At 40.9% G+C, this 16,854-nt stretch overlaps 1 protein-coding gene and 1 non-coding gene across 2 annotated transcripts in view; one reads left to right on the top strand and one right to left on the bottom strand.

Moving 5' to 3' along the window:
- Positions 1-16,854, top strand: part of LOC114622874 (serine/threonine-protein kinase Sgk3) — a 107,323-nt gene that overhangs the window by 26,146 nt on the left and 64,323 nt on the right. The gene's annotated exons all lie outside the window — the stretch shown is intronic.
- LOC114623902 lies at positions 8,581-8,686 on the bottom strand. Its single transcript, XR_003711845.1, has one exon. It is a non-coding gene; the product is annotated as a U6 spliceosomal RNA (small nuclear RNA).

The following is a 16,854-nucleotide window of genomic DNA, read 5'->3' as shown; positions in this document are numbered from 1 at the left end:
CTTCCTTCCTTCCTTCCTTCCTTCCTTCCTTCCTTCCTTCCTTCCTTCCTTGTTTTTGTTTCTCAAGATAGAGTTTCTCTGTTTTAGTTTTGGTGTCCTGGAACTCACTCTGTAGACTAGGCTGGTCTTAAACTTGAAGAGATCTGCCTGCCTTCTGAGTGCTGGGATTAAAGGCGAGCACCATCACCACCTGGATACGTTGTTTTTTGTTTCTGTTTTTCTTTTTTTCAATGTGGAACATTCCATGAGTTTGTATGTTGTCTTTGTGCAGTTCCATGTAATCCTCACTGTATGCGTTCAGGTTTTGTGTATGTGCTACTTAAGCACGCTAAGCTTTTTTAGTTCTTAAGATAAGAACTTTTAGGGACCAGGAACTCAATAGTAAAGTGCTCACTGCTCATGGAGATGTGAGTTCAGATCCCTTGCTTCAGGTAAAAAGTGAGGCCATGGGGCTACACCTTGTAATCTTATCACTGGGGAAGCAAAAACAAGCAAATCCTTGGGCTTCCTGGCCAGCAGCCTAGCCTACTCCTCAGGGCCCAGGGCTTAGTGATTGACCAGGTCTTAAAAACCTGAAAAACACCACAAAACAACTTTTTGTCTTCTAGCATTGTTTCTTATTTATGTTTTAGGCCCCTGGTCATCAGGGGCAGCAGGATTGGCAGAGGCTGAGCCAGCTGGGAGTGGGGTTAGACTGCTTGTGTGCACAGGAGATACACTGGAACTGTAGTTGTTTGAGTCAGCAGAATTGAGAGTCCTTGTGGTAACTGGAAGTTGATTCATAGTAGAGGCTTATTGAAGTGAAAATGTCCCAGAAACCCTATGGTGATTCTATGGTAGATGAATGGCACGAATCATTTGGGAACTGATTAGAGAAAAATTCATTTTTCCTTGTGTGGAACTGGATCTGCACAGATAAATGGATTGTGCTTCCATGTAGCTAGTAAACTCAGAAACATAACCAAAGTTATTTCCAGGTTTACCTAACCTCTTTTTTTTTTTAAATACACATTCAACTGTGTTTCGTAAATAAAATTTTTAAAATATAAATGGATTTATTGATTTTATTTTCATGTATGCGTGTTTGCTTGAGTGTACACATGTGCACCATGACTATTCCTGGTGCCCACAGAGGTCAGAAGAAGGTGCCAGAGCCACTGAGACTGTAGTTATGGATGATTGTAAGCCACCATGTGGTTATTGGAAGTGGACTCCAAGTCCTCTGAAAGGCCAATAAGTGCTTTTATTGCAGAGCCATCTGCAGCCCTGCATTGTTTACTATCTCTATTCTAGTTTGTTTATTTCACTTATTGTTAGCGATCTGGTTCTTTGTGTTGTTTTTCCTCAAGTACTCGATGATGCGTTTAATAAGAGTCTAAAAGAAAGCATTGAGAACTGAGTAAAGGTTTGTGTTTTGGACAGTACTTTGTCTTAGCTTCATGCTAAGACATGTGTAAAGTACAGAAGTTTATTGCTCACGGTTCTAGAGTCTGAGTAAGAACAAGGTGCTTTAATGTTTACCAAGTGCCAGGTCTCTGCTTCCAAGATGGCACCCTGAGCACTGCATCCTCTGGAGAACTGGACCAATTTTATAAAAATGCTTAAGCTTTGATTCTTAAGATAGAGTTTGACCGCATGACTCTGGCTCTCATGGAATGTGCTCTGTGGACAAGGCTGGCCTCAAACTCACTGAGATCTTCCTGCTGCAATTAAAAGTGTATAGCTGTGCCTAGTCTTTTATTATATTTTGAGACAGGCTCTTTCTACATAGCCCAGGCTGGCCTGCAGTTTATGACCTTTCTGCCTCCATTTCCCAAGTTCTGGAATTTATAGGTGCCTACCACTAAGCATGGCTTCAGCAGAATTTTCTTTCTTTTTCCCAGTGCTGGGACCTGAACCCAAGGCATCACAGGAGTAAGCAAGCACTCTGCCAGCAAGCTCTATCCCCAGCCCTAGAACACTGTTCTTCACTGTTCTTTCATTTCAGTGGAAGGGTGAGCTACTCCACATTTCACTTCTATGCTGCACCTTTCCAAGCCTTCCATCAGCTTCCTGTTTCAGATAGCATTGCCTCGTGCCTTTGTGTAATATACTCTGTGACTTTCAAAAATTACTATTAATTATTTTATAAGTGTACGGGTGTTTTGCCTACATATATATCTGTGCACCATATATATGAGTGGTGTCTGCAGAGGCTAGAAGTAGAAATCTCTGAAACTGGAGTTACAGATGGTTGTGAGCTGCCATGTGGGTGCTGGGAATTGAACCTGGACTCTCTGGAAGGGCAGCCAGTGAGCTATCTCTCCCACCCATGACTTTTTGAGGAGTCCATTTCTAGCCATCCCGGATAGAGAGACAATGACAGACCCCAATGCCTCTGCCCATGTCCACCTTGGTAAATCAGTGAGCTCATTAGTGTTCATTATGGAAGCATGAATAACCTACAGCTCAGCATACAGCTGACGAGGCTCTTCTCCCCAGCAACTGTTTATGCCTTCTATGTCCAAAGTCAAGAAGAGGCCTCTTTAGCTTTCCTCTTCCTTCTACCTGGGAGTGTTATTAAGCCCAGTATCAAGAAGGTCCTGAATATGATCACAGCTTCTCTGATCCTGGAGGGTACAGCCACACAGCATGTGTGTTCCCTGTTTGGAGAGACATTCTGAAAGGAGAAAAGTGGAAACATCTTTGCAATGACATTTCAAAGAAGTCCTTCCTTAAACTTTCAGTGGACAAGTTTTTACATAAAGGGTTCAAAAAAAAAGGAGGGGATCTGGGAGTTTAGAGACCAGCATTGATTTGTTTATGGTGTCTTTGTAGGGGTATTTGCTGGTGTGCCAAAGGACATAGGAAGAATCTCACAGAGATTTAAGTTCCTGAAAAGTAAGGTTTGGTTTTGACCCTGTGATTTTAGATTTTGACAGGTCAGTGATTGCTGGTCTCCTGTGGCTAATTCACACTCCGAGAGCTCTGAGATCAGGGAAGGACTGTATCCCACACACGCTGAGTGCGGCATTCTGGATATTTTAAGTTCTCATGATATTAAGGTGTGATGGCTGTTTTAAAAATAGACTCTTTTCCTAACCCTGTTTAATTTTTTTTCATTTTGAGCATGTGACCATGGTTTTCCATCTCAATAATCTCTGCGAAACTTTGTACAGATGAATTACTTACAAATAAAAGATGATCTTTGTGTAAATAGCTTCAGTTTTCATAATGCATAGCAGGGTACCTGTTTTAGAAAGCCCAGGGCTAAACTTGGAAAAAGTGAGAGCCAGTGTGTTATGGAAGAATGGCATGGTGTGATTGTCTTCATATGTTTTCTTACATCTCTTTTAATATAAAGTTGAAGCAGCCCTTCATGTTTTAAACCTTTAGCCATGTAGAAACTTATTTTTAATCTATTTAGAGTCTTTATTAAAAGTGAACACAGGACAGGCATGGTAGGATAGAGCTATAATTTCAGTATTGGATAAACTGAGGCAGGATGGGAAGTTCTAGGCTAATCTGGGCTTCATAGTAAGACCCTGTCTCAATGAAGATACAAAGCAAGCCAGCAGTGTGCTTTGTTGCACATCACACAGCATGCAGAGAGGGCACAACAGTATGCTTTCAGTGTGTCACACAGTATACAGACATAACTTGAGCCTTGGTGTTGGTCAGGTTTGGACTCTGTTCCTGAACTGGGATTACTTGCTAAATGACATGAGTTTAAACAATTTACCTGATGTTTCTCTTTCTCTGTCTGTCAGACTGCACGAGGCTTTCCTCAGAGAACTCAAGGACTGTATGCCTTCCACAGTCCTCAGCACCAGGCTTGCTCTTCATTCTATTCAAAATATCAAACAAAGTGCTCCTTTTATCTGATGTAATCTATTCTGCTGAGTTAAAGCTACCTGTAAAGTAGGCATGGTAGCTTACCACTTTAATCCCAGCACCTGGGAGACTAAAGCAGGAGGATTGCTGTGGGTTCAAAAGTCCCACTAAAAAGTGGGACTTTGTCTCAAAGAACAAGTTTTAAAAACAAACCAAACAAAAACTACCAGTTAAAAGGTTACATGATTTAATAAAGCCTTATGAGTCTTAGAAAATTTAATTTGGAAATAGTTTTGGCAAATTTGAAAAATACTGCCACCTAACTAATGCTTGTTTATGCTGAACGATTCCTAAAGAATTGATCCTTGTCTGTTCTGAATTAGCAACCGACAATACAACACTGACTTACTGGAAGGAAGTTCTGAATCTGAAATGATTTGTTTGCTAAGCTACTTGGACTTTGAGTGTCACTGAGGGAACTTTTAAATATGTCAAGGTTTGATGGATTCGTCCTGCTTATGGTAATGCATTGTTGATATGCCTGTTCAGACTGGGCACTGTGTTCTCTGCCATTACTGCAACACCATGTCAGGAATCCAGGGATTTGCTTCCTGCTTAGTCTCTGACAGAAGCAGGACCCATACGATCAACCCAGAGGCACTCTGACTTGCATGTACCCCTATCAACACCGATACTGAGATCAATAAGCTCTGACATGCAGAAGGAGCACACTCATCAATTTTAATTCTGAAAATTGCCTATGTGCTGTTGTCATCAATTTGTCTGGATTGCTTTTACAAAGACAGTAGACTCATCAATCTGAAACGTGTCATGTCAGCATTGACCATCAGGGACTTCTGATTCTCCATTAAATTATTTCTTGAGAAAGTCACTAGGCATTCTGATTGTCCCTACAGAAGATGGTGAAGAAGATGGGTGTAAGATGTGGATTCATTTTCTGTTATTTAGAAAGTAATTCTCTTGTATGTTTTTGCAGCCCACCACCTTTGGTCAACATATGGCAAAATAAACAAAGTTGGTTGGTTTCATCATAGAAGAATTACGATGAGTTTCTTGCATCTGGAACACTATTATTCTAATCTGTAGTGGTAAATGTTATGCAATTCTATTGCTATGTGGGTGTTTGTTTGTTTGTTTGTTTGTTTTTGAGACAAGGTTTCTCTGTGTAGCCCTGGCTGTCCTGGAACTCACTCTGTAGACCAGGCTAGCCTTGAACTCTCGAACTCAGAAATCCACCTGCCTCTGCCTCCCAAGTGCTGGGATTAAAGGCGTGTGCCACCACCGCCCAGCGGTCTTTTTTATTTTTAAGTTGTGTGTATGTGTGTGTGAATGCCAGTGTATGTACCTAATGAGGCAGAAGAGAGTGTTGAATCCAGAATTAAAGGGCATCACCAAGCAACGTGACTTGTTGCTGGGAACCGAACTCCTGTCCTCTGGAAGAGGACAGAGTGCTGTTAAACCCACAGCCATCTCTCCTGCTTCTTCTATTGATGCATGTTTTATTCAACTAAAAATCCCCACTTACACTCTCTAAGGAAAAAGGTTTAATATGTAGCAAACTTAGATTTGTACTGTTTAAAGTTTTGTTGTTGTTGTTGTTGTTGTTGTTTTGTTTTGTTTTTAGACAGGGTCTTACCATGTAGCCCTGACTGTCCTGGAACTTACTTTGTAGGCCAGGATACTGTAAATGTAACTTTTATTCTCCTTAAGTTATTGTCATCTTGGAGTCTTACTGCCTCCATTTGTCAACCTAGGCCTTGTCCTGGTAGCTTCTAACTTCCCTACATTCTAATCTAGGCCTAGAATGTTTTCAGCCTCTGAGAATTACTGCTGGATAAGCGCACTCTCTCTTGTTCTTTCTGAGCTCTGGTTGGTTGATCAACTCAGCTGTTCTGGCTCAAACTCCTCTCCAGGCTGACTGACTCAATCTAGTTTTTCCCTTCACCTCCGGCTCATTTTGTCTTCACCCGTGTCTAGCCTGTTCTCTCTTAAACATATCTCTGTAAAATTCTTCCAGTAAAACTGCCTCCTCCCTCTGTCTCTCTGTCTCTGTCCCTCTATCTCTCTCTTTCTCTGTGTCTCTATCTCTCTCTGTGTCTTTGTCTCTCTCTCTGTCTCTCTTCCCTCTTTTTTGTGGTGCTCTCATGTGAACTCGGTGTAGCTTAGCCCTTAGCACACAGCTTTAATCTCTCTGGCTGGAATACAGACACACCCTTAGTACATACCTTTAATCCCAAACTATGAAAATAAAGTTAGTTCATGGAATGGTGCTCCCATGTTTTCAAGTGATGTCTAATTGAATGGCAGATAAAGGGATGATGCAGAGAAAGAAAGATCTGATAGATAGAACATGCCCAACTCCTGAGAGCACCACATGTTGTTGTTGTGGCTTGTTTGGAGAGAGAGAGAGAGAGAGACTCACTATGTGATCCTACCTGACCTGAAACTCTCTTTGTAGACCAGGCTAGCCTTAAACTCACAGGGGTGCACCCTTCTCTGCTTCCTGAGTACTGATATTAAAGGCATGTACCTGGCTCTTAAATAATTAAAACATTTATAATGAGTTATCTTTTCCAGAAACTTGTTAACAGTCATTGATCATAAGTATGTCATGACATTTAAAACTATGCCAAATAATGCTTGAGATAGTGCCTCGAATGTGTGTTTATGAATATACTTAATATAGATGGTGCCTCGGATGTGTGAGTATGAATATATTTAGTGAAGAGGATGTTTATTGCTTGTTTGGGACAGGATCTTGCTATTCAGTCCAGGCTCTCAGCTCCTGCCTCTGCCTCCCAAGCATGAGAGTCATGATTATGTGCCACCAATGCCAGGCCAAGTGTGACCATTTTAAATACTGGTTTGCTTCACTTTAAAAAAGAATATAGCAAAACAATCTTTTATTATTAGATATCATTTATTATGAGGTTTTATGAAGGAGAACCAGGTGTTCAATAGAGTTGGCCATAAGGAGACCAGGACATCATGTACCAGCAGAGTAGAAGCTGATGACATTGGGTCAAAGAATGAGTGTTGGAAATGGAAGAGAAGTTGGCAGGGAACTCTTGTCACTGAATAAATCTTGCTGAGTATACGGTATGGAAGCCATACACCTAAGACCACAGGAAGTTTTCTAGGATTTCAGTCTTTGGGTGGTAGAAATTATTCATCCCTGAGAAGCCAGGATAATTAGGCACATATGTATGAGACAGTGTATTAGGCTTTGAGGATATAAAGGAAATAGATATGCAGAAGTTACTAGATAACAATGTAGGTATCCTATTGCTTTCTGTTGCTGTGTCAAAACATTCTTGACTAAAAACAACTTGGTAAGGGAAGCATTTATTTTATCTTATACTTCTGGGTCATAATCCATCATTGGAAAAAGTCAGAACAAGAACTTAGGCAAAAATCTGGAGGCAGGGGAGCATGGAGGAATGCTGTTTACTGGCTTGCTCTGACTCAGGCTCAGTTAGTTACCTTATAGAGCCCATGCCCACCTGTGTAGGAATGGTGCCGCCCACAGTGGGCTTGGTCCTTCCATATCTATCACCAGTCTCTCACAGACATGGTTGCAGGTCAATTTGATTGAGGTCATGCTTTCATTTTGGTTCCTTCTTCCAAGGTGATTCTATATTGTGTCAAGCTGACAATAAAAACTAAGCAGTACAATAGGGTAGGAGTAACTTAGGGGCCATTGGGAGCCCCTGTGTGGAGGATATGCAGGAAGAATGCTTTGGGGGGGGTTAGACTTGAAATCAAACTGTGGGTTTGGTCATGGGGATCAGGAGAGCAGTCCAGGTGGAACCGCTGGGCTAAGATGGTTTTCAGAGGAGCACTGTGGCTTTTCCAGAAAGCGAAGAGGAAGTACTAAGGGGGCCCACTGAGAGCCAGGTGCCTACACCACAGCTGTGTGGGGTTGTGGTTGATACTGTTAAGGTAAGGTTAAACATGGTGGCCTTTGTGAAATTGGAATGTTGCTAAGAGAGAGATGGTGGAGGAAGGGGTGTGGGGCATTTGAGAAATGAGAGAAAATCAGTTTTGAGGTGGTCAAATAAAATGTCATTATGTGAAAAATACCTGAAAATTATGACCATTAAACATACACTCCCTGGGTACTTCCTTTGGCTTAGATGCCAATTATATTATTGATATATTCAATTATCACAACTACAACTATAGGTACCATCGTTCTAAGTTATACTCATAATCTCAAAGCAAATTGGTTAAAATTCACCTAGGAATGCATAGTTCCTAAGAGCTAGAAGCCAGCATTCTGTGGCTCCCACAATTCTGTCGGCTTTCTTCCTCTGTATTCAGTACATTTATTTCTATGTGACCTGATGTTGCACTCACCGTCACCTCTTAGAGCATTATTATCCACCATAATGTGAAGGAGATTAACCATGAAGAATCCTTATCCAGGCTCACACAGGCAGTAAAGATTATGTTAGTCAAAGGCAAGGCGAGAACTTCTAGGGAGAGACACTGCATAACGCTCCTCCACAGTGTATACTTTCCCAGCTTAAGGGGAGGAGGGATGAGAGAGAGAAGTACAATTTTCTTTCTATCTCACAAGCATTCTAGCCATTTATTTGTATTTTGAACAAAAATCCACTTCTGAAGTCCTAAGAAGCCCCAGTGTTATTTACTGCTTTTATAGTACTGTTTTGAACTTAGTACTTCACTTGTGCTAGGTTAGTGCTTGACTACTGAGCTGTATCCTCAGCCCAGTTTTCACTTAAAGAAACCAAATGCTTCACAGATTTTCGTGTCATCTTTGCAAAGGAGCTGTGCAAATCCTCTCTCTATTGTCCCATTTTAGTATATGTGCTGCTGAAGCAAGCACTTCCTTCACTTTTGAGACAGCATTTCACTAAGTTTCCCAGGCTGGCCTTGAATTTTCATCCCTCCTGACTTGATCTCCTGAATATCAAGGATTATAGGCCTATTCCAGAAGGCCTGACCAAGACTCAAAATTATTAGTTGTGGTCTGGGGAGAAGGATGAATGGTTAAAGTGTTTGCTGTTTAAACAAGATGGCTAGAGTTAGGGTTCTCAGAACCCATACAAATGCAAATACCTGGTGGGCATTCTGCAGTTCCCCTGTAATTCCAGTACTGGAGGGCAGAGACAAAAGATAGTTAAAGCAAGCCCACAGGTAAGACTAGTCATATCAGTGAGCTCTGGGTTTGAGAGACCCTGCCTAGGTGAATAAAATGGAAAAAAAAAATCAAGAATGATTCCCAACAACAACCTCAGGCCTTGCAAATAGGTTCTCACATGCACATGCACCCAAACATGCACATATTCACACTTGTATTCATAGACATACATACTATACACACACACACATGCAACATGGAAAAAAGACATTAGTAATAACATAGAATATGTAGCTAAACTTAAGGCCACTGAACTCTAGGTTACTGCTGAACTTCTTTGGGAAGCAATAGAGGATTTTCTGGAGCTTTGTTTTGATTTGCAGTCTACTGTGCATGATGGGAGAAAACTTCAAAGGCTTGATGATGATGAAGCTCCCAAAGCTTCATCCGGAATTGGTGGCTGAAGACTGGGATTGATCATTTCATCAAAGGCAGACAAGGCGCCCAGCAGAGTAGAGGTGTTGGTATGTATGTATGTCTGAGACGGTCTCAGGTCAGGGCTTTTCTGTTTAAATTGTGACCTCAGTGTTGGCCTTAGGTAACACTCCATTTGCATAGGAATAAGAGATATTGTAAAAGTTAGAGAACACTGATCTATACTGCTGGCTAATAACTGAGTCGAGACTATTGCTAAGTCCCTGTCCTCCTGAGCCATCATTGCCACAGGATTAGAAGCCAGTGATTCACTAAGGTCACCAAGGCCTTGGTATATCTGTTGGGTATGGCTGCTACTCAGAGTACTCCCTGTCAGGTTTGCCGATCTTCATGTCTGAAGCATTTCACACTCCTTCATCCTCTCACTGAGTGACACCAGTCTGCCAGGCACTGTTTTAAGCCATGTGGACTTAGTGACGACTGAGCTCTGCCTCTGTAACACCCAGGTTTAGTAGGAGATACACTTTGAGGCAATTACAGCAACTGTTCCACTTCACTTGTGCTGTGTGATGCTGTGTGAATTTAACAGACCTTTACCTGAGTCCAGGGTCAAAAAACCAAACAAAACCACTTCTCTCAGAACTACAAGCCACTTGTGGGCCAAAACGAGAGGCCACAGGAGAAGCTATATGTTGGACTCTAGCTTCTAAAGTTGTAAACACATGTATTCAGCTGTGTAAGCCACTCAATAGGGGTTTTCCTTATTGCAGTCTCAGCAAACTGGAATGTCGATCAAGAACTTAAAATATGAGTGTTAAAGAGAGAGGGGAATGTATATATGAAGTTAGTGAGTTCATACCTGTGATCCCAGCATCCAGTAGTCTGAGAGATGAGTGTGAGAAATTATAGATCAGCCTTGGCTACATGGTCAGAGTCTTTCTGAAGGAGAAGGAGAAAAGAAGAGAAATGAAAAGAAAAAAGGGCTGGAAAGAAAACATGGCTCAATCAGTGAAGTTCTCGATACTCAGGACCTGAGTTTAACACACCCAGGGGAAGCCAGACATGGTAGTGCACACCTACGGCCCTAGTGTTAAGGAAGCAAAGATGGGGCAGGGAGGATGGTGGGATCACCAGAATTCACTGGCTAGCCAGTTTAGTCAGTGAGCTAGAGATTAAGTGAGAAACTACATCTCAAAACACAAAGTTGAAAAACAATTAGGGAAGAGACTAGATGTCAGTCTATAGCTTGTACACACACACACACACACACACACACACACACACACACACAGTATATATGAAGACTCAGAGGAGAGTTGTAAATGGCTATTAGTATTTATATAAAGGCCTAATTTACTTGGAGCACAAGGAATGAAGAATAGTATCCAAAAATCATCCTAAATGACAGATTTCCAAAAGACACATGAAAAATGAATGTGTTTTTGATGGCTTGGTTGTCCCTAATGTTTACGTGTGCACGGTTGCTTCAAAACTTTTTATATTATCATGAAAGGACCTTTTCATGTCTTTTTGTCCTTGAAAATGAAATGCATAGTTCAAAAGAGCAGAGATTTTAGCCATGTGTTCTTTTTTTATTATGGTTGGTTTTAATGTTAATTTACTACAAATTAGAGTCACCCAGTAGGGAGCCTCACCCTAAGTCCTGTCCTGATTGTTCTGCCTGATTATGGGAGGTTGATGGCGCCTTCTAGGAGCAGTCTGTAAAGAAGAGAAGATGACTTCCTTTCACTGGCTTGACTTGATCTACCCTGTTGCTGCTGCTTCCTTCCTGAAATGCTATCAGAACCAGCATTTCCAGGTTTCCATCATGGATTATGAATCAGTGGCCCTCGAGAATCTTTCAGATTTTCAGCTCCAGGTTGCAACTGCTGAGACCCAACCTTGGAGACTGAACCTGGCTGTTGGTGCCCCAGAGAGAGCTGCCTATTATGGGACTTCTTCCACTGCTGAGACACCAGCCCCAAGGACCAAGCACCTGCCAGACTCTCAGCCTCCCCCATGGGAGTCTGCTGGTGTTGCTATATGCATTTTTTTCATCCCGTTGGTTCTGATCCTATAGAGAACCCTGACTAATCACTTTCTGACTGTACAGGCCTCATTTATCCTCTTTTACTGATTATATGCATCTGTGGTTCTCAAACATTTTGCTCACACAGACTCAAAGGGCTTATGTTTATATAAAACCACGAGGTCAGCAAGATGGCTAGTCAGGAAAGATGCTTGCCGCCAAATCTTATGACCTGAGTTCCATCCCAGAGACTCACAGAGTAGAATGAAAGAACAAACTCCTGCATGTTGTCCTCTGGCCTCCATACAAATAAATGTAAGAAAACATACATACAAATAAATGCAATAAAAATAAGAAACAAACAATCTGCTTAAACTAAAACCATGCTCATTTATATACCTCAAGGCCTCAGTGCCCTACTACATAGACACTTTCTTAATCTGTGTTCATTGCCGCTCTACTCATAATGGCCAGAGACTGGAAACAGCCTAGATGGCCATCAGTTGATGAATGGGTATTGAAAATGGTGCATACACACAATGGACCATCATTTAGCTATTAAGAAAAATGAATTATGAAATTTGTAAGTAAATAGATGGAACTAGAAACAATCTTCCTGCATGAGGTTACCCGGGCTCATAAAGACAAGCCTTGCATGTTTTTTTTTTTTTTTGGTGTGGATGTTAGTGTTTAAGCTTTAGACACGTGTGTCTCAATTAAAATAGCCACAAAATTGGCCAGTAAGAGTCCTGTTGGGACTTGGGTGGGGAATCTTCCAAGGAAGGGGGAATAGAATAATGTTATGGAGCTACAAAGGGGGACTAAGAACAGAAGGATTAAATAGGGAGGGTTGTGGGGACAGGTTAATGAACAGAACATGGGAGGGACGACTTACATAAAGGCCTTGGAAAAGCATTCTTATGTCTTATTGGTCTTTTGCTTCTTTCTGGTGTGTGTGTGTCTGTGTGTGTGTTTTGTTGTCATGTGTTTTCTTTGCTTTAAAGAGAGAATTAAAGGACATAAAATTGGGTAGGTAAGAAGAATCTGGGAGGAATTGAGGGAGGAGAAAAACATGAATAAAATATATTGTCTGAATTTTTTCATTAAAAAGGTTGAGAAATAAGAAATCTACAAAAAGGATAAAGTGTCTCATGGCTTGTTAATATAAAGTATATTTTGTGGAAAAATAACTATGATCCAAAGGTAAAAGAAATTAGTGGCTACCATTAACATTTATAAATCTGTTTAATATCTGTTTATTAGTTACTACTGAAAATTCTTGCTTTTGTATTTATAGTACTACAATATGTTGTTTTGACTGGAGAGTATAAAAATGCTCATGCCTCAAGATGTAGAATTGGTAAAACAGGAATATTTTAAAAGTCTTTAATAAAATTGTAGGTATTTTCCCAAGGCTTTAGTAAATGGTAATTTTTTGTTGTTGTTGTTGTTTTAATTTAATTTTTTAAAGATTTAATTCTTTTTATGTGTAAGTGTCAGTGTTGGAGGAGGCCAGAAGAGGAAGTAAGATCCCTGGACATGTGTTACAGCTGGGTGCCCTTAACAAGTAAGCCACCTCTCCAGCCCCATTACTTGATTTTTTGAGACAGAGTTTGCAATATGGGTCCAGCTTACTATGTACCTAAGCGTGTTTTTAATTTCCTCCCTCTGTCCCCAAATGCTAGGATTACAGCTCTGCACCACCATGCCTAACTAATAAGTAGTATTTGCTTAAAATTAGAAGCAACATAAATTATTAATCTATGTAAATACTTGTAACTCAGTCACATTGAAACTGACTGTTGTGTTATTTTTGTAGTAGTTCCATTAACAAATCAGAGCAAAGTGGATGACATAACTGATATTTACTCTCTCACACTGAGTTTATTATAGTTTTGTTTTAGTTATTGTTCTTTTGTTGTGAAAAGACACCATGGCCAGGGTAGCCTATAAAGGGAAGCATTCACTGGGAGCTTACTTACAATTTCAGAGTGTTAGTCTGTGAGTATCCTGTGGGAAGTCCGGTGGTGGGCAGGCAAGCTGTTAGAGCTGCACCTGAGAGCTAAACATCCTGATACACAGGCAAGAGGTAGGAAGAGATGGAGACAGGGCCTATCCTGGGCTTTTGAAACCTCAAAGCCCACCCCCAGTGACACACCTCCTCCAACAAGGCCACACCTCCTAATGCTTCCCAAACAGGTCCACTAACTGGGGTCCAAACATCCAAACATGAGGCCAGGGGGCCATTCTCATTCAAACCACCAACATGTGTAGAGTTCAGAGGTTGACACTGAGGTATCTTTTATTCAACTTCTCCCTCTCCAGGCCTCCTCCTTTAAGAAAGGTTCTCTCACAGAATCTGAAGCTTACTGTTAACAGCTAGGCTGCCAGCCAGCAAGCTTCTGGGATTTCCCTGTGTCTTCCCAGATCTGGTGTTACAGGTGCCACCCGACCTTTGATGTGGATTCTGAGGATCCAGACTCATGTCCTCACGCATGCCTGTATGGCAAGCACTTTACTCACAGATCCACCACCTCAGTCCCTTTCCTCACACAGTTAGGAAGGGCGAGGAAGCCTGAACTCAAGTACAAGCTATTCTCTAATAACTAGGGCATGGTCCATTTCACTTTTTCCAGTATCTAGTGCTTGTCTGCTTCTGTCTTCGTAGGCCTCTTCCTCTGTGTTTTTCTGTCTTCTCCTTTTCTATCCTTTGTAAAGACACTTGTCAATAGATTTAGAACTCACTTAGATAATCTGGGACAGTCTCATGAGTTGATCCCTTTGAAGGTCACTATCCAACCTATTAAGTCATTGCGGTTTGAGTGGATTATGATGCTTGTGTGGCCTTATAATTTCATGCATTAGTCATTTGGAAAGTATTGGTTCATTGTCTTATGCAGATCTTTCTAATGTTGATACATTTCATTGAAAAATATTTTAAAAACCACTAAGTTAATATCACTGAATATATCAATAAACTTCTCTTGGTCAGGGGTGAGGAGCAGATAGATTGGTTCATGGTGGCAGAAACAGATTTTCCAAACCACTAAGTTTTGCTTTAAAGCTCATTTATTTATTATCTGCCACTGCCAACAAAAACATTAAGTTATTTTCCTTAATGTGACAGCCTCCATTTGTTCATTTTCAAGAAAATATTTACCAAATACTCAAGTTAGCAAATGCCATCATCTGCCAGTCCTTTCAAGTAAATGTGGGGGTCTATGCTAGAGTAGTCAGTGGAGCCTGCCCACAATCACATGAGGTCTTTTTCCACAGTCATTAGACTTCAGTTTTACCAGAAGCATTTTGTATGTATGCCGTATTTTGTCACACAGAAAATTAAGATCCAGGTTAAAAATTAATATTTAACATTGTTCTATGAGCAACATTCTGTTTTTCTTTTCAAGATAGTGCTGCTAAGGATTGAAATCAGGGCCTCATATACATCAGGCAAGAGCTAAAACACTGAGCTTTAGGCCCAGGGCTCTGGTACTTTCTAGAGGGTCTCCCTACCTCTCACCCCTCCCCGCCAAGGTTGTATATTTCCTTTTATCCTTCTGGTCCTCAGAGCTTCTCTCCTGTCTCTCCCACCCCCAATACCTGATCATGTTACCCCCTTCTCCCTCCCCCTCTCCTCTCCCACCCTCTCTCTCCCTCCCAGATCTCTCTCTCCCTCTGGTTCTTGTGATTGTTTTCTTCTCCCTGCCAAATGGAATTGAACCTTCCTCACTTGAGCCCTTCTTCTTGTTACCTTCTTTAGTTCTGTGGACTGTATCCTGGGTATTCTGTACTTTTTTGACTAATATCCATTTTCTATACTATGGGTGTTGATAGTCTTACTATCTTGCCCTGGCTTCAGCTCACTATGTAGACCAGTCTGGCCTTCACCTCATGACAATCCTCCTGCCTCTGTCTCCTGAGTTGCAGAGATTACTGGCATACATTACCATGCACAGCCTATTTTTAAGCCATTTTAAAATAATCTCTTTATCAAGAATGTCAAAGCATGTTCCAAGAATGGATTCTTTTTTTCTGTAGATATTTCAACATTTTTTATTGGATATTTTATTTATTTACATTTCACATGTTATCCCCTTTCCCTGTCCCCCTCCTATAAACCCCTGTCCCATTCCTCCTCCTCCTTTTTGCTTTTATACCATTTTAACTTCATGCAAGTATTAAGGTCAGTTTTAAGTCGAGGAACTAGCAATACAATAGATGCAAATAGTCAAAGAACAAGCAAGGCAGTAAACAGAGTCCTGTGATCACTATTTCTAAGAGCTTATCAAGATGACCAAAATATCTGAGCCTACTTCCCTGTCTTAGTCCAAAGTCATTTTCATGCCTGAAGCCTACTTCTTTGTTCTATCCTAGGATTTAGATTCCTACCTGAAATTACTTCTTTGTTTTAGCCTAATGTCAGATTCCTGCCTGAAGCCCATTTCTTTGTCCTTGACCAATGTCAGATTCCTTCCAAGCAGCCCATTTCCTTGTCCTTGGCCAATGTCAAATTCCTGCCAGGCTGCCCCAAAAGCTCCCCACATCTCCCCCTTTTTTATTACATAAACAAGACTGAGCCTGTCTTAGGTCATTCTGACAAGAATGTCTTCCTTACCCATTGTGGAATATGCATTATCAAAAGCAATGCACTTCTGTCTTAGGTTGATAAGGCTCCATGTAGAATCTTACCTGTCCTTGGGCTTGCCAACCTGTTAAATTAATATCTCTGTCTGGGGGTCCATTTTAAGTTTCAGTTCATGTACTTTGGCTGCCAACATGTTGATGTTGTTAAAAACGAGCTTTAACATGATGGGCGGAATAAAAGTATTCCCAGGACAAAAAGGGCTAACATGATCAAGCTATATATGCCATTAAGAATGGATTCCTGTGAGGAGAATTCTGAGTGCTTGTGAGAAAATTCCAAGAAAACAAGCCAAGAGTTTCATGACCTCAGTTTCTTCAAAAAAAAAAAAAAACAAAAAAACAGAATTATTTTTAGAATGTGCTTTTGTGCCTTTCTCGGTGTAGCTGATAGGAGAGTTTACATCATTCATTACAACCGACTACCATTATGTGTTTCTCAACCTTCCTACCATGGCAACCCTTTAATACAGTTCCTCATGTGGTTAGTGAGCCCCCAATCAAAAACTGTTTTTGTTACTACTTCATAACTGTCATTTTGCTACTGTTATGAATGGTAATGTAAATATCTGTGTTTTCTAAAGGTCTTAGGCAACTCCTGTGAAAAGGTTGTGAGACCATCCCCAAAGGGGTCACACTGCATAGGTTGAGAACAACTGGGCTATAGTTGTTATTGTATATGCCTCTATGGGAAAACATGGTTTTGCCACATGCTGCTTGTCTGCCACATGAGACTTGTCCTTGCATTTATACACTTCACTCATGTGACTCCTCTTTTTTTTTTTTTTTTTTTTTTTTTTTTTTTTTT

Source organism: Grammomys surdaster, unplaced genomic scaffold, assembly GCF_004785775.1.
Source record: "Grammomys surdaster isolate TR1022 unplaced genomic scaffold, NIH_TR_1.0 64, whole genome shotgun sequence".
In the NCBI taxonomy this organism is placed as follows: Eukaryota; Metazoa; Chordata; class Mammalia; order Rodentia; family Muridae; genus Grammomys; species Grammomys surdaster.
The sequence above is the reverse complement of the archived record's forward strand: the minus strand, read 5'-3'. Positions and strand labels throughout refer to the sequence as shown.